The 27,043-nt window shown below is 37.7% G+C and overlaps 2 protein-coding genes across 2 annotated transcripts in view; one reads left to right on the top strand and one right to left on the bottom strand.

The window, feature by feature from the left end:
- Positions 1–18,824, bottom strand: part of LOC125233127 — a 35,459-nt gene extending 16,635 nt beyond the window's left edge. The window contains exon 1 of the mRNA XM_048138996.1: positions 18,769–18,824. The gene's annotated coding sequence lies outside the window, so the exon portion shown is untranslated. The remainder of the gene's footprint in view (positions 1–18,768) is intronic.
- Positions 2,925–27,043, top strand: part of LOC125233126 (protein yellow) — a 56,953-nt gene continuing 32,834 nt past the window's right edge. The window contains exon 1 of the mRNA XM_048138994.1: positions 2,925–3,025. The gene's annotated coding sequence lies outside the window, so the exon portion shown is untranslated. The remainder of the gene's footprint in view (positions 3,026–27,043) is intronic.

Raw genomic sequence — 27,043 nt, 5'->3', positions numbered from 1 at the left:
GGCAGTGATCGTCTGAGCTACTGCCAAGAGCTGTGTCAGGAGAGATGCTGGCGGTGACGGGACTGTTGTGGCACTTTGGGCGGTAGAGGCTAGGGAAGCGAGTGTGGTCGTAAATAGCGCTCGAATTTGCTGCCCTATCACTACAACAGTCGCCATGGTAAAGCTTAGGATCCACCGAATCAAAGTTAGTAAAAGCACATCCACGTGAAGAATACTTTTTTAGGTAATATTTCGGACTTTTAGCAATCGACATCGGTAAAACCTAGGATTTACCGTACTTCGGGCTTTTATAGTAGCGTTCAGAACGTGTTTTTCGCAGCGCAGATGGCGCCTGTGCCCTACTAGATTAACGATTAACGGGCTCGGAGAAATTTAACGGAAGTTAACGAGTCCGTTAACATTTTTTCAAGTTAACTTAAAAGTTAATCCGTTAATCGAAATGTTAACTTCGTTAATTAACGATTAACGGGTTAACGAGTTAATGCCCAGCTATGCGCGTTCCTAGCACACAGTCTCAGCTCGTGTAGGTGAACGCGTACTATGCTTGTATGAGTGAAATATGACAGGTCGAATGTTCGCGTTTTTGACAGGCGGTAACTGTTAGGTAACCGAGAGGGGGTGGGCGGCGCTTTCAGAGGGGAGCGGGAGTGGCCATACTGTACGATAGTACTCTTTATTATACTGTAGTTTTGCCGTGAAAGACGGACACACTCACTTTCCCATTCATAATATTATGTAGTATGAATACAACAGATTGTCAAAGTTATGATATGAGAATGAAAGGTGTTAGTATGAAAATGACGGCTGATAGAGAGGAATGGAGGAGGAAAATCTGCTGCGCCGACCCCAAATAATAGGAAGAGGACAGAGAATGACGATGACAACACATTGTCAAAGTTCATGACGTTCATGTTTAGGTTATACTCTTCATTCAGTTGAAATGATATCGTTTCTACATGCAATGCAATTTTGAAATCAGAGTAACACAATACCATTACAAGTTAGCAAGTAAACAAATCAGTGTACGAAATAAAGGATCAGAATACCGTTTCGGTCTGATTGTTTCAGGAACCCGAGCTCTTCCGACATCGGGGATCGGCTCACGTTTCCTCTCGGCGGGTCCCACCATTCATTCACATTGAGGACAAAAATCGATCGTTCAATGGCTGGGAATGGCATCTGGCTATTCATGAAGTACCATGTTTAATGCAGGTAAACCAGTGTAAGTGCGTTTTGACATTCTCCGATCAGATAAATGTAGGACCGATATCCTAAATATTTAAGACACCATATTAGACATTAATTTGCCTTTGTCATCTTTCCTACATCCGATATCAGGTCGAATAACGTGAAAACGCTCTGTGATGCAACGAACTTGAATATCTATAGAAGTATACATAAATTGTTTATTGTACATAACACAGATAAAGAGAGTTTATTCGTACTTCTATAGCTGTTTATTCTTAAATGTTTGATTAGAATTCATAAATAGGTAGTCCCATCTCATACCAATAAAATTGTGCCTAGAGCGTAAAAGTTCAACAAACATTCTCTGAATACCAAACATACACACTTCACTTTGAGTACTACGTCAGCAATCTCCGTAGCCTATGGAAGTCTACAATTATACTTTATATTACACTTCGCACGCCTCGTTGAGCTCTGGCAATAATGGGTGAAAACTGCATGAAAAGCTGTGAGTAGTTTTTGAGTTTACCGTGAATACACACACACGGACGCGGCGGGTAACTTTGTTTCATGAGGTGTAGTGATTTACAATTGTTTGTGAATAACATTACATTACTGATCGAGTGGCCTAGCGCCCTGGGTAAATTATAGTGGCGCTGTGAACTAGGCAGGTATACTACAAAAAGTAGTGTTTACGTAGTTACTTATGAGTAAATCTACTCTCAATACGGCAGCTACCGTGAGACCTATTTGATGCCAGTGGTTAATTGCGATTTCAATGAAATTGTTATTGATAGTCAATTAAGTATGATCAGGTAAAAATGGGTTCACGCAACTTTATCAAAAATATGTCCCAAAGCTCTAAATCCATCAAAGAGCAACGTCGTGCGTACCTATTTTTTACGCTTACCTATTATAAGTATTTAACTATTTAAAATACCTATATAGGCTATATACTTAGGTAGTATAATATTGTATTTTTTTAAAGACCGCAAAAGTATGCTGTATAACCGTGGATGAATGTATGTAATAATTATGTCTATAAATATCTTCGAATTTACCGAATACCAATTAATAACTCGACGTAAATGGAAGCATCCTGTTACTCGTACGTAAGAAAATAATTATCAATCTTCAAATTCGCAATTACTTAATAGTTCAGATACGTTGAATTTCATAGCACTTTATTGGAATTTAGACTTGAGACTCGTCATATCGATCTACGAACTGGACATGAGTAGATATATATAATTACATTATTATTGTAGAGCAGGATTTCTTGAATTCTATGTAGTCATTTTCCTTTCTTGTGAAATGTTTTAGGAAAATAATTACTTTTAGTTCTCATCAAGTCCAGTAACTGACCTACTGCAGACCCCCGAAATACATGCTATCAGCTTGAGAATCGCCGTCAACATGACAAGTTCAAAAGATCTTCGCATACGCTTTGAGATATGTAACTGACCTGCGCACGCTTGCCTAATTAACTTTCTAATCTTGGCTGAAAAGGCGCCCTTGTCAAAATCAAAAGTCGACCTTGAGACAGAAGTTCCGGACTAACGTGACGTGAGTTATCTATGAATTGGGGCCACGCACCTTGATAATAAGGCGTCGTTTGGCGTAATAATCGAGTCACGGCTGTTGTTGCCACGCCTCCGGGATCAACCACTTTTACTTTTAAGAGGGGCGAGTGGCGAGTGTTCTGTGGCGTAGTGTTTTGTTCTTCCAGTGTAGTTTGACCGTCGGTACGTAACGAACGCCGGTGCTCGTTCGGTTTCGCGCGAAATTCAATATTGGATCAATCTCACCGGTGACTTGTCTCGTGCTTGCCGAACAGGTAGGATATTTATTTGTTTAGTTGAGAACTCGTTTTTTTTTTAACTAGCTTGTTTAGATTGAAACTAGTGCCTTTTAACCGACTTCTTTAGCCAGGAGGAGGAGGTTCTGTATTTATTCGGTTGAGGCTGTGTTTTTTTAATGTATATTGATCGTTTAACCTGTGATCGGATTTCAACAATAAATTTTTGTTTGTAAGAAGATACCTCGATGGTGGTTTGGTTACATATAAGTTTGATGCTGTTCTGATGATGGGATCCATGAAAAATTCAAGGAATTTTTAAATTTTTTAAATGCGAATTTATGGTGATTCGTGTGTTTTTTCAAGCAACTCGAGCTTTTTCTCTCTAAAACTATTTATTCGATATAGTGAGTATAGTGACCCCGATGAGGATGAAGGTATTTATTTCCCTAATGTTTTTGATTCTGATGATGGCATGGCATGATACAACTATGAGGACTTGAGGGAGCTCTTTTTTTAATTTGTATTGGTAGACGTGTACAGTGGTTTTGGTGTTTTTAAAGCAACTTAAGCATTTCCAAATCCACCACCACATATTGATGAAATTCGACTGTAGCCTTTACCATGTACTCTCACGTCTTTGTGGGTGGGTTTGTTAGGTTAGGGGGTTGAGAAGGCGGTGAGTTCATAGGTTGGGGACTGAGGAGTTGGGTGTTGAGGGGTCGAGGGTAATAGGGTTCGGTTAGGGGAAGAGGATCTGGGGTTGTAGTGTCGGGGAATGGCCATTGAAGGATTGGTGGTTCAGTGTCTAGGAGTTCAGTGATCAGGGTACCTAGCTAACCTCACAATCACTTACGCTTCGTTAGCGTAACGTAGCTTTATGTATCTCTCTTCCGTATTGGCGCGACAGAGAGAGCTAGACGATGCTATACATTGCAGAATTTTTGGGCCAAACCGCACCAATATCATAGGTATGTCTTAAAATTTTACTTGGCACCGACTTCAAATAGGTATATTGACTGAACTACGTGATAAAATATAAAAATAATCACGAGTTAACTACCGTTTCATTTTTATTAAAAAAACAGCGTAAGAAGAGTCTCTACAAATACCTATATTAGTTGTTTGATGTCACTTATATTATACACCGTGCTTTTTTATTTCCGTTGAATTCTACAGGATGTTATTAGGCTCATTAACAGGATGTAACCGGTATATTCATTTTTATTAAACTCGAAATATCTTGGGTTCATACGTAATAAATGAATGAATAAGTGTGAGTGAACCTTAAGAATAATATAAACTTATATGCTATTCTTAAGGTTCACTCACACTTATTGTGTGATTGTGATTATTGATGTTAAGCATAGGTATCTGACGGTACATGTCAAATTAAATAACATTAGGAAGTAGTAAAGGTTGTGATTCACTTGTTCTGTAATTACATTTATTTATAGAATAACTCATTAGAATAACAGTTAAGACCCTTAGTTTCTTAGATAATTCAATTGTATTTGACCTAAATAACCTTCCCTTAATGTGAACTTAAGAAGGAGTGTACAAGTTTGTAATGGGTTGGCAACGCGCATGTGACACCCCTTGAGTTGCAGGCGTCCATAGGTTACGGTGACCGCTTTCCATCAGGCGGACCGTATACCTGTTTGCCATCGACGTGGTATAAAAAAAAACTGATATCAGTAAAATCAGGTATCTCAAAATTTTGAAAAAAAAAACGCCCCTTAGTAAATGAATAAAACAATCAACTCATTTTCATAGAATGTACTATCAGCTGCAAAATTGCATGGAGAAATTATGAATGAACATACATACATGTATATAGGGTAGGCAGAACACATGAAACTACTAAAGCTTCAGTGCCACTCTTGGCAAATAAGGGGTTGAAAGAAAACGAATGAATTCATTGATAAATTCGCCATGCACTTTTGCAGCTGATAGTACTTTTCTTCAGCTTCAGCTTCTACTGGTTACAACCCGGTTTGTGGAATTTCACACAAACGCGCCAACAAGTATTTTTAAACAATACCTACTTTGGAACAGTGACCAACATTTTTGGTTTCAGCTATGCGGTGTTTACAAAATATAACAACACTTAATGAAACAAAATATTACAATACTTAAAATGCATTCATAATCAACATAAGATTTTATAGGAAATTACCTACTAAGAAAACGCTAAGATTAAAAACCGACTTTCAAAGAAGTTCTTTTCTTGGACATTATCAGTACCGTCATTTGGGGTGAGTTGGACCCAAACTGACTTTCAAACCTCGACAGTATTTTATTTTTGCATATGCAAACTAAACCTAGATATCCCTAAATATCATATGCAAACTAAACCTATCCCTAATCTATGCATAAGTCCCATCTCACCCCCTATTCATCCCTTCTCTACCCTTTCATAACCCAATTTCCCCCGTGAACCCTACTCAAGTACTCACTCACCCCAAATTACGGTACCCTATACTTTAATTTACTCCACCTTACTTATGCTGAGTTTACACGAGCTTAGTAGCTAATGCTTAATGTGTCTCACTAATACTTGTCACATGTGTGTAAACACATTATACAAGTGCTTAGTATTAGTGCAACTGCGAGTGCAAGTGAATAAAAGTCAGTTCTATTTACTAAGCGACAAGTATGTATCGTCGTAATAAAAACTACTAATACTTGTCACTTTTCTAGTGGTGTAAACATTAGTGACAAGTGAAGTTCAACTACTCCAGTTCGTTACCATGGCAATATCTTGTAACTAATACTATTCTCTAATACCCATGTGTAGACGGCTACGTGCTACTTGTCACTTTGCTGACCAGCCCCTAATCGCTAATACTAATGACAAATAACTAAGCCCGTGTAAACCTAGCATTAGTTATATTAAAGTCAAAGTCTAGAGCCTATACATATAACCTAATTTTGTTTGTTGGTTTTATTTGCATAACTAAGAAATCTAAACATTTTCGCTACTTTTAACTGTTTTTATCATAGGAAATTAACCTTAACATAAGTTATCAGTGCATGAACATTTCGAAAAGGTCTTAGGTTTGTTTTACCTTTGTAATTTGGTACTTGACACACATTGAATGACTATTGTGGTAAAATTGAGCCACCAAAATGAATACAAAATTAACCATATTTAAAGGTAATTTTAAAAGATATAATTATTAAGATTACATATAAGAAAGTAAAAGACCTAAAAGCTAAAATAAATTATACTATAAACTATAACGTAGCGTACATTTCAGTGAATAAATCGTATGACAAACGGACTTTCAGGGTACCAAAATAGCAATACACCATGTAGTGCGAAAAGGGTTTCCTTCGTATTTTTCCGGAAACGTTCGTATTTGTCATACTAGTTCAGTCAATGTTAGTACATCTTGTACTGAGACTAACTGAAATAGCATGACACGTTTGTACGTTTCCGTAACAGTTACGAAGGCAAATCTTTTTGCACTACATCTGTACTCATATTGGTCCTTTATACATTTAATTAGGCCATATCGATGTAGTGGGACGTCACAAAACAATAACATCGCACTTTTTGAATATTCTATGAATTTATGATGACCATTTGGCTATCAAACATATAATTATTGTCGTAATTGAAAATCGGTGACACGATGACGTCACGTACGCTACGCGCACATAGGGGTATTTGTCGTATTTGACAAAAAAAGCTGGCCAAAATTATTTATATACATTTTCATAAGTAGTTCCATTGTGTCAATCCAAATATGCTATTTTAATTTATTTTTATTTTTACTTATTTATATCGACTAATGGCCAGCTTTTTTACTGAAATGCTCCTATGTGGTACGAGTATACGTCATCATGGGGTTTTATACAATCTATAACTTATCCTTATACTCGTAGTTATTCGATTTTCCGAAAAAACTTGACCGATTAACATTATTTATTTACGGAAAACTGCCATCATACCTAATTTGGTTGTTTTTGTTACTGTTAACCCAAGATTTGCCTTCAGTTTCGGTTTCGACAGGCCTTGTTAGTAAACATAGATTATTGTTAATTGGAGAATACTCATCATGCCATGTAAACAATAGTGCATTGTGTGCCGGCTTTACTCGCGAGTTTACTAACACGGCCACAATACCAGTACATCGCAGGGCAGGAAGCCAAGGATTATACACCTGCATTTCATTTGAATTAAGAGACATAATTCCGAGATAATGGATTATGTATTTAGTGGTTCGAGTGATGCCAAATTCACAAAAACACATTTTTTTAAATCTTATTAAGTCACTTGAACCTCCGATCGCACAGAAAGTGGCTCAGCGGAAATGGAGATGGGTCGGTCATACCCTTAACCACAACAGCGCCAGTATCGCGTTTGAGTGGCAGCCTCAAGGAGGAAAGCGAGCCCGCAAACGCCCCGTACACACCTGGAGGCGGGGCGTAGAGAACGAGCTGCGGGAGTTCGGACTGAGTTGGAACGAGGCCAAGGCGGTGGCTCAAGATAGAAAGGCGTGGAAGGATCTTGTGGAGGCCCTATGCACCTATGGGGGAATCAACAACAACAACACATCATGAATCAATTAGGAAAGAATTAAAAAAGCTCGGAAACCCTTCGAAAACCTCAAATACGTTTTGAGCCCATGCAACCAAAGAAAGAAAGCTTCGTAAGTGTTACGAGTATAATGTACGCCACTCTGAGTACAGTCAGCATCAAAAGTATGAAACAATGCACCAAAATCTTCATCCTCACTAAGTTTTCTAAATATAGAAAGATACAGAAAACTGTAGCACATGAAACTGCTCAAATTTCAGTATCACTCTCAACAAATAGCGGTTAGAAAGATACCAAAATCGTGGGATTGCAGTGATAGGTCGCCAGCACATCGCCCATACAATTGAACTCAAATCCCGCATTTGACTTGGTGAAATTCTTAGCTCGTCACCAACCGGGCACACCGACGGGAGGAAAGGGATTTCCTTTTCCATCCGAAGCCAACAAGTCCCTTTTGACAGTAACTAATAAAATGAGAGCCAGTGAGAAGGGTACCTTCACAATCAGATGTACCTCTATATCGGAGCTGCCAAAGCCCTCACAAATATTTGAACACGCTCTTCTAACGTCTTGACAATAGTTAGAGCTGTGTTCCGATGCTTGTGAGGGCTTAGGCAGCTCCGATTCCGATATATTTGATGGCGACTGCATCTTATGGTTTATTTTTAGTTTGGGTGAATACTCTTTTTGTGTTCATGACATTTGTATGCGGATATTATGTATTGAGACAATCATGTTACCGTAAATGGAAGCAATAAAATTCGGTTGGTTGAGTTGAGATGGTCGACGCTCGACATAATCGTCAGTTGTAAACTTTACGACTTTGAATCAACCTGTATAGTTACGTTGAATTAATACTTCATGTAGGTTGTGTATGTCTTCGGTTGACATGAGTATCTATTTACGATGTACATTCTTTGAATGCATATTAGAGATGGGCCGAATATTCGGTAAATATTCGGCATATTCGGCAATTTTTTCAATGTTCGTATTCGGCCGAATAATTCGGTTGCATTGCCGAATATTTACCGAATAAAAAAAGTAAAATAACTAATGAAGATCTTACGTATTCCATTGGATACCTTAATAAGCTCCTATTTTAGTAGCTTCCTAAGGAACTACTAAAAAGAGATAATTACCTATGAGTCAAAATATAAATATAATTGTTTTGTAAAAAAGTTAAATAACCGTAGTTTAAGAGTTGAGAAAAGTTCAGAGTTGCTTTAACTAAGTTTTAGTTAGCCACTAAATCATAAAAACATAGTTGTAGTAACATAATATGTAACCATGATCAATCATTTAATAGTTTTAATTTTATGAACATCCCCTTTAAAAAATGGCGTAACCGAATATTCGGCCGAATGTTCGGTTCGGTAAGAGCTGAACCGAATGTTCGGCCGAATATTCGTATTCGACAAAGTCCATATTCGGCCCATCTCTAATGCATATTGAAGTTCAATGTTATTTCGTAATTCCTGAACGTAATCCCATGTTTTACAGAAGTAAGGTGTACTTAATGTGAACCATAGGAAGTTCACATGTAGCCGACTTAAAAAAGTGATGATCGCTTGCGCTTTGTTGCGATCGAAATGCAACTGTTAACGCCGCACGAATATGGAAGAGTGATAGAGACACACAAAGCGTTTACTTTCGTTATCGAAAGCGATTGTGACTTTGGCTAGGCCAGCTGTAAAGTAGTACGTGTATAAACGAAGTCTACTCGTTTTTTGAGTAGAAAGAGATTTATGAGAAATGAAATGAAATATATAAGGTGACTAAAATTTGGTCAATATCACTATCGTCTATCACCAACCGAAAAGAGGTTATAGTTTTTTGTTTTACAAAGGGGAAAGGTGTTGTTTAACGTTTCACGTGACAATATTGATACCCGAGCAAGCGAAAGATTCCAATATATAGGGGTTCAAATTGTGGAAACTTGAGCGTTGCGAGGGTTTTAAAGTTTCAATGCATGTAGGTCAAACAAAGTTTTTTCACCACTCCAACACGGTGAAAATACAATATATAACTGTAAAACATCAAACTAAATCAAATTCAGATCAATTTTTGTTAACTTATATGATTCAAAACCATTATTTAAATAAAATAATAATAAAAATTTGCTTGAAATTGCTTTACACTCTTGTGGATAAAATGCAACTATGTCATTTGTTTTTGCAATATGAAGAGAGCCTATACCATGCAGTCGGTGTGGTGAAAAGCATTTCACATTACCTCTATTATGTGTAACAACAATTTAAATGCATTGATCATAAACAATAATGCGGTGCTGAATAATGCATGTCAGTAGGATATTATCGGCTTCCGATTAAAAAAAAATACAAATAAACGTATTAGCATAACATGAATAAACTGATTAACAGTGATTATTGGAACTTACGTAAAACAACAGAGGTTAATGTTTACATTTAGAGAAAAATGCGCTGCTTTTAAAAACAATGAAAGGGTAAAAAAACAATCTATCCTGAATACAAGATCAAACTCAGATAAGGTGGAAGTACTAATGCTTAAAATGACAACAGAAAATATTTATTGTCATGTGTTTTGGGACAGGAGTTTGTGTTTATTTAAATAGTATTTATTTTATAGGATGACAATATCGAAATTTCTCAAAATTATAAATTTTCTTAGGCAATCCGATTGTACGAGTAGATGAGTGTGCTTTTTCTGGCAGTCCCAATTTTAGATGTCATCTTAGTACAAATTTCAATGTCACATGTTGGGACTCTAAAATATTAACTGTCAGTCTTAATAAATGTCAGACTATATTAAAAATGGTATGCACATAATTTAAAAATAAGCTATTTAATTTGAAATTGGGAAATGAAGTATTAAAGGAACCCACATTTTTCATCGTTTAAATGTGCTAATACTTGATTTTATCTTATCAATGGCAATTCAAGCTATGAGGACGAGTATTGGTTTAGCGCCGGGTTCTAGTGCTTCCACCTGACAGCAAATATAACATTTCTTAAAGGCTAAGGCTCATGTATTATGCATCAGAAAATTGTTACTAGCGCAACAGGTATTCATGGATCAAAGCAAGTCTAAGTATAGTGTAGACGACATGCTTGATACATTTCGACTGGTCGTGTCTGTGTCGTGCTGTCGTGATGGCTCATTAACATGCCGACATTAGGTCACAAAGTTAGGTAATGTACCTACTTGATTAAGTTTTGAATCGATTAATCAATGCCATGTTATATAGAGATTCTATATCAGCACGGGAAGCATGGTCGCGCGATAGACGATAAAATAGCAGGCCGTCCCTATCGCACTATTTGTAAGTGCGATAGGGACGGCCTGATATTTTATCGTCTATCGCGCGACCATGCTTCCCGTGCTGATCCGCATAAAGCAGCTTTTTCTTACACTTTCATGACCCTATAAGTAATACTCACGTGAAACGATAATTACCTATTACTCGTTCATACAGTACTAGCTTTTGGCCGCGGTTTCGCTCGCGTTAAATTCCTAAATTGCGGAATGCTTCATACAAACTTCCACCCTCCAGTTTAGGGAAGTGGGGGTTAGAAAAAAAAATAGCCTATGTCACTCTCCATCCCTTCAACTATCCACATCTCTCCGTTTTGCCGTGCAAGACGGACGAACAAACAGTCATTCACACTTTCCCATTTATAACATAAAACAATAAATTAGTTGGATAAGACTATATCTAAGACTATATATGTTAATTCGCTTCTACTCATTTCCTCAAAGGTTGACTGGAAGAGATCCCATTAAGGGATAAGTCCGCCTACATTGTTTATTACTGACTCTGTAACTGTGTCTCTTTTGTTTCCTTTATGTACAATAAAGCTTATACATACATACATACATACTATCGAAATAAGGTTGTTTTAAACATTGGCTGATACCTTCACTGTTCATCATTAAAAAGGCTAAGAAAGAGATAAAAAGACAATAAAAGTTAAAGAGATAATTATGTACAATGCCATATTACTACGAGTAGTAATAATAGTTACTACTAAAAGACACAACTTACCTAAACAGCTTATCGTTAACAATTCTCATACATAGAATCGCCTATTGTTCGCCCGTTGTTTCCAAAACTTGTCTATTTCTTACTACATCGCATACCAAGATAATGTCTATTGCATAGGGCTATTGAATTTAACCAGGGATAATTATGAGGTAGGTCGTGTGTTGGCAGTGCCTAGCGGAGTGTGAGAAGCTAATTATTGGGTCATGTGGTTGAACCGAGGAGTGGGAATTTATGAGTGAAATCAGAACATTATTTGTCATTGATAATAGTGGCTTGTTTCTACACAGTGACAATTGTCGCCCGACACTGGCACTTCGCCTTTATTTGCCTATTAAACAAGGAAATACAATACAATACAATACTCTTTATTGCACACCTCACATAGTTTACAAGTAATACACAAGAAACAAAACAAATTAAACAGAGGTAACAACAGGCGGTCTTATCGCTAAATATTGACGATAAACTTGTCAATCCAGAACTAAACACAAAATTGTCAGTGTCAATGTCACTGTAGTGAAATAGGCCACTGTAGCCATTGATTTCTATAACACTATATAAGCGTTTGATTTAAATATGTACTAGTAAATAGCTATCGCGGATTTTGAGGCTAAAATCTACATAGTAATGCTCCCCTGCCTCATCCTATTTGCGTTATATGCCATAGTTCATGGGAACCTGGGATCCACATTGACAACTAATCCCAAGATTTCGCGTAAGTACTAGTTTTACGAAAGCTACTGCCACCTGAACTTCCAACTCTTCACGATATTTTCTATCACTGAAAAGTGACTGGCAAATATCACATGATTTTTGGCACATAAGTTCCGAATAACAAATGAGTTCATTGGTGCGAGTCGGGATTTGAACCCGCGACCTTCGGATTGAAAGTCGCACGCTCTTATTGCTACCCTACCAGCGCTTCTAGTAATGTTCACCTCTTATTTAACCTACTGTCCACAAATACTACAAATTACACCTATGTAGACACCTCAAAATACATCGTAAAATAGTTGTTTGTTTTACAAGGGGGCAAAGTTGTTGTTTGAACGCACGTGCTAATATTGATACACGAGCAAGCGAAAGATTCCAATATTGAACCGCGAGCGTAGCGAATGGTTCAGAAAGTGGAATATTGAGCGTTGCGATGGTTTCAAGGCACGTAGGTTAAACAAACTTTGCCACCGAGTGAAATACAAAATTTTTCACCACACCAACACGAACAAAATGCTGACTATAAAACGTCAAACTAAATTAGTCAAATCCAGAAATCTACTCAATATTTATGATTCAAAATGATTATTTTTAGGTAAATTCTACCAGCCAGCTCAAGGCATCAAGTTAAAATTTGTATGAAATTACTTTGCACTTTTGTGGATAAAATGCAATTTGGCTATCCGTTTCCGAATAGCAAAATTGATCTTTACTAGTTGGGTGGTGAAAAATAATTGTACAAGTCACTAAAACCCGATAAAAATCAAGATACAAAGATAGGTAAATCGTTTCTCGTTACTCCCTCAAGTAGGGCGTACTTATCACATCAACAAACGAGTATTTAGATCAAATCTAAAGTACCTGTTACGTTAGCACCATTAGTGCAGCCGCGAATAATGACGGGTGCGTTTACAAATTACATACTTGTGGTTGGATGCAAGTACAATACTAAGTGGGTATTTTTGTGTTTCCACGTGTTGCGCGTTAAAGTCTTTTATATGAAGAATGCGAACCCTAGGCTGTAGAAAGCCAAAATTTCGATAATATGATTTGTGTATGAGATTATCTATAATTTTGAAGCTCCAAAAATATATGCTACTCTAAAATATAGTCCTGGCAAATTTTTCATAAAATGTTAAGAGCATAAAAAGTTAAGTATCCCGAATGGTTGGATGTAATGATATGATACTGATGATAGAGACGTACCCCCTTATTCATAAACGTACTCTAAAGTTATCAAACCGATAAAGTTCGTTTGTCCCTTTCCAACGTATTGGTGAGATAGAAAAGGACAAACGAACTTTATCGGCTTGATTACTTTAGAGTACGTTTATGAATAAGGGGAATAGTATCCAGAGAAAAATACGAATTCTGTAAAATAGGGATTATTATTTGGGGATGTAATTATTAATATACTATCTCCAATGAGGGCGCCACTTGACACTTGACGTAAGTTGCCTCTTAAAATCCTCAAACTTGCTGAATTCGAACTGACGTTTATTAAAAATATTTGTTACAAAACGTGTTAATTGTTTAGTAATCTAGGCTTGGTTTGTTTTCCATTTCATTAATTATTTACTAAATATAACATAGGTATTTCATGCATTTAAGTACACGATTCCTTTGTCACAGTTATCAGTTACGCATTCGTACATGATAACTTGATAAGAAGTCGACGACCTTCGCCGTGTTGTTTTGTTTTTATGCAACAAATATCTGGACAAAACAACTTTTAAAAATATAAAGGTCAGGTTACCTGAGATGAATGCCCTTTCACGAACTGCTATAATCGAAAAGGAGCAAGATATTTCAGACTATAGACCTGTTGCACTAGTAAGTATTAACAAAGAAACAAATAATGAGTAGGTATAAATACACTAATTATGCTTTACTTGGTCATACATACTGCATGGTGGAATAATAAATGAAAAATGTATTGTTGTTATTTTGTAGTTTTTGGGCCGTTTTCGTATTTTGTATTATGGGGATGTCTACCGTCTCAAACTCTCCCTCAAGTGCTCAAAGGTTAACTGGAAGAGATCCCTTAAAGGGATAAGTTCGTCTTTGTATTGAAACTTTTTATTTTAATTATTACGTGTTGTATTCTTTACTGTTAGCTACAATAGTGTTTACATACATACATACATTATATCAGATACAGGCTATTAATGCGTTTTCACATTATTCGATCCGATATCGGATGTCCGACCGATACCCCATACACAACGGATCGGATAATGTGAAAACGGACTCACGAGTATAATATATAATCGATATTTATTAAAATCACTTAAAAAATGTGGTACTTAAACTAAAAAAGCGTAAAAACGAGGGCTGTGTTTTGTACGTGTTGTGTACGTGTACCGTACACGTACATTTTTTTGAAGGACAGGAATCTGCATTTGCATATTTAGGTTTCTATCTTTAGCTAAAAATAAACTGCTTATCGTGAAGGTTTTGACATTCAGATCGAATTCCAAAGGTTTTGTAAATAAAACATATTGGCTGTATAATAAATAAATATTTACATGAACAAATTTACATAACTATCTATGTTAACCCCCTTATTCTGAAGTATTAGTGTGATAGAAAAGGACAAACGAACTTTATCGGCTAGATCACTTTAGAGTACGTTTATGAATTAGGGGTAAGACTAGGTATAAAACTTAAAAGCTGTATATTTCTATTCGCAAGGTGCAAGACTAGTGCTGCCCTCCCTTTGTGGGTAACCTTAATATACTTATAAATCTTATGAAGTCAAATTAGTCTCAAGTTTCAACGGCCGCCATTAATAATGTTGGTAATGTTTGACACAATATATCTATAAAATTTACGTGTATTTGTGACAATCAGCACCACTTCTTCATGCATGTTGGCAATACACGTTTTACGATCCGCATCACATCACGAGTTCACGACATCTTGCAAACCGCGACTTGCATCTAGCGTCCACCGCGCACGCACCGGCAACTTTCGGTTTCATTGCCAAGCTAATGCCGGCTCGTGTTTCCGTTATCATTTGGAAAATATACACGCTAATGATGTCTGTTAATGCTCCTACGTCACCAGGATTCATTGTATCAAGTACGCGGTTTGGTCTTTTCAACAAAGAGAATTGTAGTTTATTTAATCAAGGTAATAAAAATTAAATAACACATAAATAATAAGCTAACTCTAAAATAATAAAACAACTTAAAATTATATTAAAAACGAATCTAAATGAAAATACATCTAAATAGGGCCCCCGCGGCATTGTGCCAAAGAGAATTTAGTTATGTCAATACTGGGTAACATTACGGCAACATATATTAGCAACCACGCGACTCGGCTCGCATCTCGCATGCACCGCGCACTTAGCGGCAACTTTCGATTTCATTGCCAAGCTAATGCCGGCTCGCGTTGACTTGATGAGTTGCCGGAACGTTTCCGTTACTATCCGGACCACACGGAAGCTATACATGCTAATGAATGTCTGTTAATGCTCTTACGTTACCTGGTTTCATTGTATCGAGTACGCTGTTTAATGTTTTCAGCAAAAATAATTGAGTAAGGCCAGCTGTCAATACGCGTAAGTGGGCCTTACGAGAGTGTGTGAGATTTATTGTCAAAGTCAATTTGTATCACAGTACATTTGTTGCCACACAAAATTGATTGAAACAAAGTATTTATAAAAATATCTTGTTGACATAAAACATAGTGCAATATTGAAGTTACAGTACGTTTGTACACAAATTTTTTGTGGCGTTGTACATAGTTATTTGTTTTACAAGGGGGCAAAGTTGTTGTTTAACCGCACGTGCCAATATTGATACCCGAGCGAGCGAAAGATTCCAATATTGAACCGCGAGCGTAGCGAGTGGTTCAAAATGTGGAATCTTGAGCGTTGCGAGGGTTTCAAGGCACGAAGGTTAAACAAACTTTGCCACCGAGTGAAACACAAAATTTTTCAGCACACCAACACGAACAAAATGCTGACTATAAAACGTCAAACTAAATTAGTCAAATCCAGAAATCTACTCAATATTTATGATTCAAAATCATCATTAATATGTAAAATCTACCAGCCAGCTTAAGACATCAAGTTAAAATTTGTATGAAATTACTTTGCACTCTTGTGGATAAAATGCAATTTTGCTATCTGTTTTCGAATAGCAAAGAAAGTCTTTATCAATTGGTGTGGTGAAAAATAATTTACGTCAACGTTCGTTTCTGTAACTAGTGTAAAAACACACGAATAGACATATAACATTATGTATCGACAGTTAATGTGCCTGTAAACAAATGTGCCCTGTCAAATGTGATAAAGTACATACGTAAATTTATGGCACAAATTATGATCGATAGCGTTGAAGGTGTTAGCTTGTCACTTGTCACTCTATACATCTTATTCTCAAGTACTCAGTAATCAGTGTCAAACATAGTTAGCAGTCGTCTATGGTAATATACGTGCTATTGTTTTATATATCAACGACAAGGCCAATTTAGGTAGATACATATTAATTTAACCTTGTTTGCGATTGTTACAGTTATTTTCGCAAGCTTATGATAGGTGCCGATTACCAAATTAACTATTAACGCGTAAAGACGCTCAAGGATAAATGGTTTAAAGAGTTTTAAGTTAAATATGAGATACGGCACATTTATTTAGTCACCTGCAGTAAAGAAGGAGGCGAAAACAATTGCTTCTCCCATAGAGAATGTCAAGGTCAATTCCATGGTAAAAGTTGGTCAGTAGGTAGCCTATCCCTAATTTTTTTCTGTATTAAGGATCTACATTAAAAAACCACTTTAAAAAACCAATAGAGCAATGCATTTTTTCTAAAAAACCGGCCAAGAACGTGTCGAGCCACGCTCAGTGTAGGGTTCCGTAGGTTAGATACAATAAACACCTGCTTGATACGGTGAAATCACAAACTTACTTCAGAAATAGTTATATACATATTTTTTATAACTTTTGGAGCGTTTATTCCGACAATATGAGTAACTAATATTTATCTCCTCTAATTAAATTAATTATAATTGTATCCGATCGTAGTAAAGAAAATGTATTTAGTATTTAGTCTAATGACTGTAAAATTTCTTAAATATTACCTACTGTTCATGATTTCTTTTGCTTACCTATTAGCTTACATACCTAATTTTGTTTGTATGTTAACAATCTTTATATTCAGTAATGAACCTCCAGGTCTTTTTTTATCCAAATTACTTAGTACCTACATTGTAGTACACCAACTCATTTTGTTTATGTGACTGTTTGTGTTCTAAATAAATTAAAAAAAAAAAAAATATTAAACATTATCAAAAAATGATTTTAGTAAACCCCTATTCATTTTTAAATACCTATCCAACAATGTATCACACGTTAAGATTGAAAGGAAAAAAAAACCCTCCCCACTTTACATGTATCCTAATAAAACATTTTTTCTCACTTTTTATTTTTACACTTTGTTGGCGTGATTGATATACCTACATATTGGTACCAAATTTCAGCTTCCTGGTGCTTACGGTCACTGAGATTATCCGCGGACATACAGAGGTTGCGAAACTATAAAGGTTCCTATTCCTAGTCGACTACGGAACCCTAAAAACAAACATTCAATACTGCAAAAACTGTTCTAACTTAAATAAAACTGGATAACTGTAAGCGTGCGGATCAATTATGTTAAACACATCGGCATTACGTAATGGACTATTAAGTAAATCGATTTCCATCTCATTGCCATAAAAAAAACAAGATTATGATATGCAAGGAAGACGCTTTTTTAGTCTCATCATACACGCATGCACGTTGCTGTTGCATAGATCTGGTACGTGGTGGTCTAGGCTACGAAATGAGGAATTTCTACCCTCATACGTTATTTACTTAGATATAATAAGATATTCATTATTGCTTAGAAAAATTACATCAGAGAATAAATAAAAAAACAACATTTTTTATGATGTTTTTGTTGCGTTATGTCATAATATACATACTAGGTTTAACAAATGAGATATCCTTAGTTATATATGTATTTTTGTATAGTTGAACGAGTTCAAACAAACTTTTGAATAACGCAACCTAATATAACTTTTTAATTTGACAAATTAAATAATAAAAGTAAGAACAAAAATACCTTCCAAAATTGTATATATGGAATTATTTGTATATATGAAAATATTTTACATGACAACCTGTAAAGTGCCAATGTAAAATATTTTCTATCAATTGATTTCTTATCACAAATAAAGTACGAGGTTAAAAATTCCCTACTCCGTATCTCCTACTATACGCGACCACTTCCATTCTTTACGACCTTGCTCGTCGCGTGTGATTCCACAAGATGCCATTATGTAAATAGTTGTGAACAATAATGCAATGAAATGCGTGCCCTAGTTACACTATGTTTAAATAAGCAGGTACATTGGAACTGTCAGCATTAAAAGTTGGAACTGTCACATAAATAACTATTTCTACACGGACTTATTTGCCAAAAAGATGACAATAATACAACTTACAATTTAATTACATGTAATTAACCATAGAATGTCGCTCGTCGCTCGCTAGTTGCAGGTGGTACAGCGAGATCTAAAGAAAAATTTGGACATCAAAAAAAACTTATACATTTTACAACAAGTCATTACCCAGTTTGCGGGGGTAACAGTGACATCTAGCGAACAACTTGCACTACGGCATAAAATTGTTTTTCACGCCCTGTATCGTTAATTTTCCTAAACATATCCAAAGTACATCTGATTTACTATTTCCTTTGACTGAAAACACCGTGACTGTTCCTACAGACTTACCTATATTTAGAAAAGTTATTCAGTATGTCAGATACCTTTAGTGCGTTGTTTCATCCACTACTATTGATGCTGACTGTAAGTATAGGCAATATCACAATTTCGTGGATTGAACGTGTATGCACGCCTGTATTCCTAAAAAGAGTAGGCAGAACATATGAAACTGCTCAAGTTTCAATTTGAAACTTGAGCAGTTTCATATGTTCTGCCTACTCTTTTTAGGAATACAGGCGTGCATACACGCGGACATACTTGCACAGATTTAATTTTTAAATCCCAACGCTAAGGCCTGTGTTGCGGACACTTAAACACGATACAAATACTTATCAGAGTGGTTATCACACAAATAAATACCCTTACCGAGATTCCCGTTCCGTTGCCTTAAGCAAGGAACATACTACGCGGACGTCCGTCGTAAAGCTAGGAACACACTACGCGGACGTCCGTCGTAAATCGACCGCGGACGGGAATCTGGACAATGGAAATACACATAACCGTGCAAACTATCGGTCGACGGACGCGGACGTGGCCTTGAGCGCACGGACGTCCGATCGAAATCTGGCTCGCTGGATGTTTTGTTCCGTGCACACTGTTCGGTCGCGGTCGCGGTCGTTTTACGACGGACGTCCGCGTAGTATGTTCCTAGCTTAAATCGACCGCGACCGCGACCGATCAGTGTGCACGGAACAAAACATCCAGCGAGCCAGATTTCAACGGACGTCCATGCGCTCAAGGCCACGTCCACGTCCGTCGACCGATAGTTTGCACGGTTATGTGTATTTCCATTGTCCAGATTCCCGTCCGCGGTCGATTTACGACGGATGTCCGCGTAGTATGTTCCTAGCTTCAGCACCCACTAGGTCAGACCGGTTTAAATATGTTAAGGATTGATTCTAAAACTAGCTCTACATACGATAAGAACCAGATATATATATGTGTCAAAAATTCTGTTATTGTTTGAAAATTGCGGAATTTGTTACCCTCTTCAAGTTTTCTCTCTCATTTACTCAAAGGTTAACTGGAAGAGATCCCTCAAAGGGTTAAGTTCTTTGTACTTCACATCTCAATGTATGCTATTTTTTTTATTGTGTTTTTGTACAATAATAATAATAATAATAAAGCAAAGCTGATCTGCTTCAGAGGGGGTAATAATCGCCCTCGAGTAATGCGTTTTGTGAACCAGGCATTCGCGGGGACGGACATCAGGCCCCGCGACTATTTGGCCAATGTCACAGAGCGCATCGACTTCCTGAAGCAGAAAGTCTATGCATGGGCAAGCCGTATTCGCCGCTACAGAAAGCGTGTGGACCGATTCCAGCAGAATCGTCTTTTTCAAAGCGACCAAAGGAAAGTATACCGAAGGTGGGAGGAAACCGACCCTCGTGTGTCTGACGTGCAGCTGCCGGATGCTACTGCCATGTCTGATTTCTGGCGTAGCATCTGGTCGGTGCCCGTCGAACACACGGAGAGTGAGTGGATGACCGTTGTCGAACGCGAGTGCGAGAACATCGAACCTATGGGGGCTATCACCATCAGCCCCGACGACGTAAGTTGTGCTACCCGTACGACCCAGAACTGGAAAAGTCCTGGACCGGACGGATTGCACAACTTCTGGCTAAAATGGTTTCGATGCTCGCACTCGCGTTTGGCAACGCAATTTCAACAAGCCCTCGATCTTGGTTCTCTCCCACCTTCCCTAACAACTGGTGTTACTTTCCTGCTCTATAAGTCCGGTAGTACCACGGAAGCAAAAAACTACAGACCCATTACGTGCTTGCCTACACTTTACAAGCTCCTTACATCCATTTTGAGAGCAAAAATTAACGCGCATATTGTCGCTAACAACATTCTGGCTCCCGCTCAAAATGGATGTAGGGTTGGGTCCCGTGGTACTAAAGAGCTCCTCCTCATAGACATGACCATCTGCCAACAAGTTCGGCGGAACAAGGGAGCCATCTCGGCCGCTTGGATTGACTATAAGAAGGCCTATGATTCGGTGCCTCATTCATGGCTGAGAAGGGTATTGGAGCTGTATAAACTTGATGCAGCTTTAATATCCTTCCTGGCTGCATGTATGAGGCAGTGGATCACAGTCCTTCGTCAACCAGGAGGCAGGGATGGCCCCCTGGCCCGCAGGACTTCATAAGGATTGAGCGAGGAATATTCCAGGGTGACAGTTTGAGTCCATTATGGTTCTGCCTAGCTCTGAATCCCCTCAGCACGCTGCTGAAGGATTCTGGGCTAGGTTGCCGGCTTCGGAGAGAGGGTGAAGTCATCTCTCACCTTCTGTACATGGACGATCTCAAACTATTTGCACCGAACACCCAAGACCTGATGGTGCTATTGAAAACCACAGAAGTTTTCAGTACCGCCATCAGAATGGAGTTTGGTGTCGATAAGTGTGCGGTCATGCATGTACAGCGGGGGGAGGTTGTAAATTCAGAAAATTTACAACTTTCTGAGACGATGTCGTTCAGATCTATCTCTGAATCAGAAACCTATAAGTACCTTGGTATGTCACAGTCGTTGGGTATTGAGGATGTTGGCATTAGACGGTCGGTGAAGGAGCGCTTTTTCAGTCGGCTCACAAAAGTCCTTAACAGTCTTTTGTCAGGAGGCAACAAAGTGCGCGCCTTTAACGCCTGGGTAATGCCTCTACTCACATACTCCTTTGGCATACTACGGTGGACCCAGACTGAGCTGGACGCCCTGGATCGGAGGGTCCGTTCACTGCTTACCACACATCGTATGTTACACCCGCGCTCGTCTGTTATGAGATTGTACATCCCACGGAAGTGCGGAGGTCGAGGCTTCCTAAACGCCAAAGATCTCCACAACCGTGAGGTGTACAATCTCAGGAATTACTTCCTTAACAACGAGTGTGGGATGCATCGTGATGTGGTGGCAGTTGACGGAAACCTCACGCCGCTCTCCTTGGCGAAAGAGAACTGGCGCAAACCTGTGGTACTAAGTACTGCGGACCGCAAGGCGGTATGGGAGAGCAAGCAGCTACACGGGCGGTTCTACAAGGCCCTCACGGGACCCGATGTAGACCTGCTCGCATCGGTGAACTGGTTACGATTCGGGGACCTCTTCGGAGAAACCGAGGGTTTTGCCTGTGCAATTGCGGACGAAGTTATGATGACGAACAACTACCGGAAATATATCCTGAAGGACGGTACGGTCGACATTTGTCGGGCATGCCGCCGTCCCGGAGAGTCACTCAGGCATATCATTTCCGGTTGTTCTCATCTTGCTAACGGCGAGTACTTGCACAGACATAATCTCGTAGCCAGGATTATTCACCAGCAACTTGCTCTTCAATACGGCCTTGTGGACCGCGAAGTACCGTACTACAAGTACTTGCCTGCGCCAGTTCTTGAAAATGGTCGTGCCACGCTCTATTGGGATCGATCTATTATCACTGACAGGACTATTGTAGCCAATAAGCCTGACATTGTGATAATAGATCGACCGCAACGCCGGGCCGTGCTCGTTGACATCACCATCCCCCATGATGAGAATCTCGTGAAAGCCGAGAAGGACAAGTCCAGTAAGTACCTAGACTTGGCTCACGAGATAACCGCCATGTGGGATGTTGATTCAACGATCATTGTTCCGATAGTCGTTTCAGCGAACGGTCTCATAGCGAAGAGTCTCGATCAACATCTTAAGAGACTCTCGCTAGGTGGCTGGATCAAGGGCCAGATGCAGAAGGCGGTGATCTTGGACACGGCGCGGATAGTCCGACGGTTCCTCTCTCTGCAGCCCTAACCACCGGCAGCTTGGGCCCTGCCCCGCTGCTGGCGGCACCCTAGGTTAGGTTTTTTATAATGTGTTTATATGTTTTTTATATTGTTTTGTATGTGTTTTTGTATTTTACTTTTATATTCATATTATAAAAAGCTTAACCTAAGAAGCAAAATAAATAAAGGAAATAATAATAATAAAATACTTTATTGCACTACTACAACGACAACAGCTAAACAAACAAATAAAGAACTTAAATAGTAGGTAACAACAGGCGGTCTTATCGCAAAGACAACAAACAATAAAGAGTTACTACTGCTACTACTAAAATTCGAATCAACCAGTTGGAATTTCTAATAAATAAGTAGGTTATAAGTATATCAGTTTCACTAAAATGCCTTTTATACAATTTGGCATGCTTCAGTTGAAGCATACTCGTAGCTATAATTAGGTAGTTGTAAATATTTATCATGGATTTGCAAGTTTATGGAATGCTGTAAGCGAAAGGCAAAATGCGGAAATGATATTTACGAGTATAATACCATGTGCCGTAGCCGAATGGCAGTTCTGCGACGCGAAACGAAAACAAAACGCCGCAAAAGGTAGTCTGGCTCTGTCTCGCTAATACACAAAAGAGCGATAGAGATAAATATCTACGAGCGTTTCGTTTCGTGAGCGTTTCGTGAGCGTTTGATTGTGCCATTCGGCTACGCATCCTGGCAGTTTTAGTAGTTACGAAGTCTAATACATTAGTGTGGCACTGAAATTTGAGATTCGTCTTAGTAGTTATTTTTAAGCTATTGTTGTTGCAACAGAATTATTTTCAAAAATATCGTACCGGTCTCGGGGTACATTCTGAGCATAAAATTATTTATTTTTGTAGGTCTAATAGGAAACAAATGTGACGTTCGTTAACTAATATTCTCGCTTTCCAAAAGGGAAAAATTTGCTCATATTGATACGAATAACCTGTTAGAGCGTCCTTAAACGACAATGTGGTATCTTTTGCTTGAGAACGGCATAAATTAACACCAACTAAACGTTTTCTTTGCGACCGAGGAAATGACGTAATACATCTTAACCAATATTATGATACATTAACATTATATAATCGTGTTCACATGCGATTAAAAATTCCAAAACAGAACGACTGCACGTGAGAAGAAATTACTTTTTTGCACACTTTATAATATTTAATTGTTTATAATCAGGAGGGCGATTTTTGAATCTCGCATACGGGATTTTGTCACTAAAATACCGGTTGAAAACGGACTTGCCTATTATTTTCAGTGACAATTTTCTGAATTCGAACGCGTGAGAGTCAAAAATCGGCCCGTAGGGCCCGTAATTTTCATGCCGATGACTTAAATTTGACGTCACGCTGCATATAGGTGATTCAAGAGTTTTATTTAAAAATTAATCATTATTCGTTAATCATTTTAATCATGACTTCAAAACTAGGCTATTCATACGTGAAATAATTAATACCTACTTGATACGTCAAAAGGAAATTAAATTATTTGTTTATTTTTTATACATACATTATTAATATATAGTTTTGTTACCACATTTCAATAATTTATAAAACAAAACAAATTGTTTCCTTTTGCGTTTCACGTATCAAGTAGGTATTAATTATTCCACGTATGAATAGCTTTACCATTGAAGTCATTGCACATGATTAAATTGATTAATGAATAATGATTAATTATTACAATAAAACTATTTGAATCATCCTATATGCAGCGTGGCGTCAAATTGATGTCATCGGCATGAAAGTTACGGGCCCTGTTTGTAATAAATAATAAATATAAGTCTCGTAATTATTATCATTTATAATTATTTATATATTTATTAACTATTATAAAATATATATGTAGTTACCTATATTGGATAGAATAATGAGCAAAGTAAAAGAGTGAATGATGTCTAAAATGCAAACTTTGTTCAGCTTGATTCCATACTTGTGTGTCTTGTTTATAAATATTTACCTCTTTAGATACGTGTGATTGTGCTGGCGTAGCCGAATGCACAAACGCTCACGAAACGCTCACGATAATATCTCTTTCGTAGCTATCTATCTGTATCTCTCTTACGTTGCGTACACTACATTTATGCGGCGTTTCGCATCGCAGAAATGCCATTTGGCTATACGGGGCCTGATCTTGGCAAAATTGCAGTCGATCGGTGTCTTGATCGGTGTTAATACTTTTCGTCAGTTTTATTTCATTAAGTAAACATTATCAATATAGGTAATTATCTAATTTTCAAAATTGTTTGATTGAATAAATTCCCCCGAGGGTCGGTAGGAGGTTGGCCTTCAAATTGCAAATACATATCGACATTATGCAATTCGTATTTGCCACCTGCGGCGCTTTCTGGTATTTTAATAATAATTAGCATCGGCCTACAATTGGATTTTGTTCTATTTACTTATGGTCGGACATACATACACATACATATAGTCACGTCTGTTTCCCTGAGGGTGAGATCACGGATTCTCACTTGCTAGGATCTTGACATAGTGACCTCTTTTGCTTCTTTCAGTCATACATGCTCGTTGGTTTAAGATGATCCTGACATGACCTTTTTAGCTTACGGACATTACTTACAAGTTACTGCTTTTTAAATCATATTTAAACATAACCAACCATGAAAGAGACCGCTCAATTTTAAATTCTAGCTGGGGCATACTGTATGTAAGTGGTTTACTTTTTACTTGGTATAATTGGTATGTACATACCTTCTTGTAACGATAATTGTATTAATAATTAGTCGTAAATTATTCAACACAACATCTGTATTTTTAAAGACAATAAGATAAGATAAAATAGACATGAATATAATAATTTTATGGTCCTGTGTTCTCTGAATAAAGGTACCTACCGACTTGCTTAACTTGACGTTAACCTGGTTGGAGTTGACATGTTGACAGACAAATTGGCCATTCTTCTCGTATTGCGTAGGTACTACGTAGTAGGGATTGCAGCCCGGTCCGGCGGATCCGGCTCTTTTTATTAAATACCGGATCTGGACCGGATCCGGGTAAATAAAAACATACCTACATTTAAACACAGCACGATCAATTGCGATTTAGATGACACAATGGCGACAAATTAAAGCCTACATTTAACATTTAAATCATTTAACCTACACCGTGTCCAATAAGTCCGAATACTCACATTTTACCTCAGTTCTAAAGATATAGGGATCACAGGCCATCAAATTCTTATTTAAACTAAAGAGTATATTCCTCTTAATAAAATACAAGCACAAAGTACATGAAATTTCCGAAGTGTCTAAGAAAAACAAAGAGGTAAAGTGCCAACAAAATACTTGCTCGGCACGCAGGTGACGAGTTATTTTTTATAAGGAGAATCTGTATGTGATAAAACAGACGCCACGTGTCCAAAATAAACTATTATGGGTACCGAGGATAGATAACGTTCCGGGCAACTAGAAAAATGTGCCTAGGTTCCAGAGCTCACCATCGGCCCAGGTGTGGGATGCAGTATGTAAGCGAGGTAAACTACCTTCAGTACTTACAGATAAAAGCGTTAAAATCAACGTTTTTTTCTTTAAAACCAAAGTTTTGGAGAAAAAAATGCCTTAAAGTTAAAAAGGATGCTTGGGAATGAGTATCATGTGTCCCAACAAGACGCACCTCCAGCACATTCGGCAAATGGTATTCTAGCGTAGTTTCAGACTAATTTGGCAGTTTTTTATCCGAAACATGAGTGGCCACCCAGGCCTCCAGGTTTAGGCGTATTAGACTATTTTGTATGGTCATACATGCTTTGAAGACTAAATTTTTATAAAATCATAAACCTAGATCATTTCAAAAAGGTTATCGAGAGTATTTGGGATGAAATGTGAAGAAAACGGTGCGTGCCGCGTGTGATCCGTTTGAGAAGCGTTTGAGGCTGGTAAACAAGTTAATGCTGGAGTTATTCCAAAACATTTGTTGTGAATGTAGTAAATAAGAGTGCCATTCATAAAATATAATAATAATGTAGTAACTATTTGTTCATTTTGTTTTATTGGCTATTTGCGCTGTATTCAAACTTATTGGACACGGTGTATATCTCTTTTTTATTTTAAATCTAGTTGAGTCTTATTTTACTAATTAGAATTACAGTCGTAAAGTGTGTTGGTAATCAAATTAAGTCTCAGGTGTAAATTATCTGTTACTTCGCAGTTTATTGAATTTATTTACTAGAATAAGCCAAGCCTAGCAATT

This window comes from Leguminivora glycinivorella, chromosome 14 (genome assembly GCF_023078275.1).
Source record: "Leguminivora glycinivorella isolate SPB_JAAS2020 chromosome 14, LegGlyc_1.1, whole genome shotgun sequence".
In the NCBI taxonomy this organism is placed as follows: Eukaryota; Metazoa; Arthropoda; class Insecta; order Lepidoptera; family Tortricidae; genus Leguminivora; species Leguminivora glycinivorella.
The sequence above is the reverse complement of the archived record's forward strand: the minus strand, read 5'-3'. Positions and strand labels throughout refer to the sequence as shown.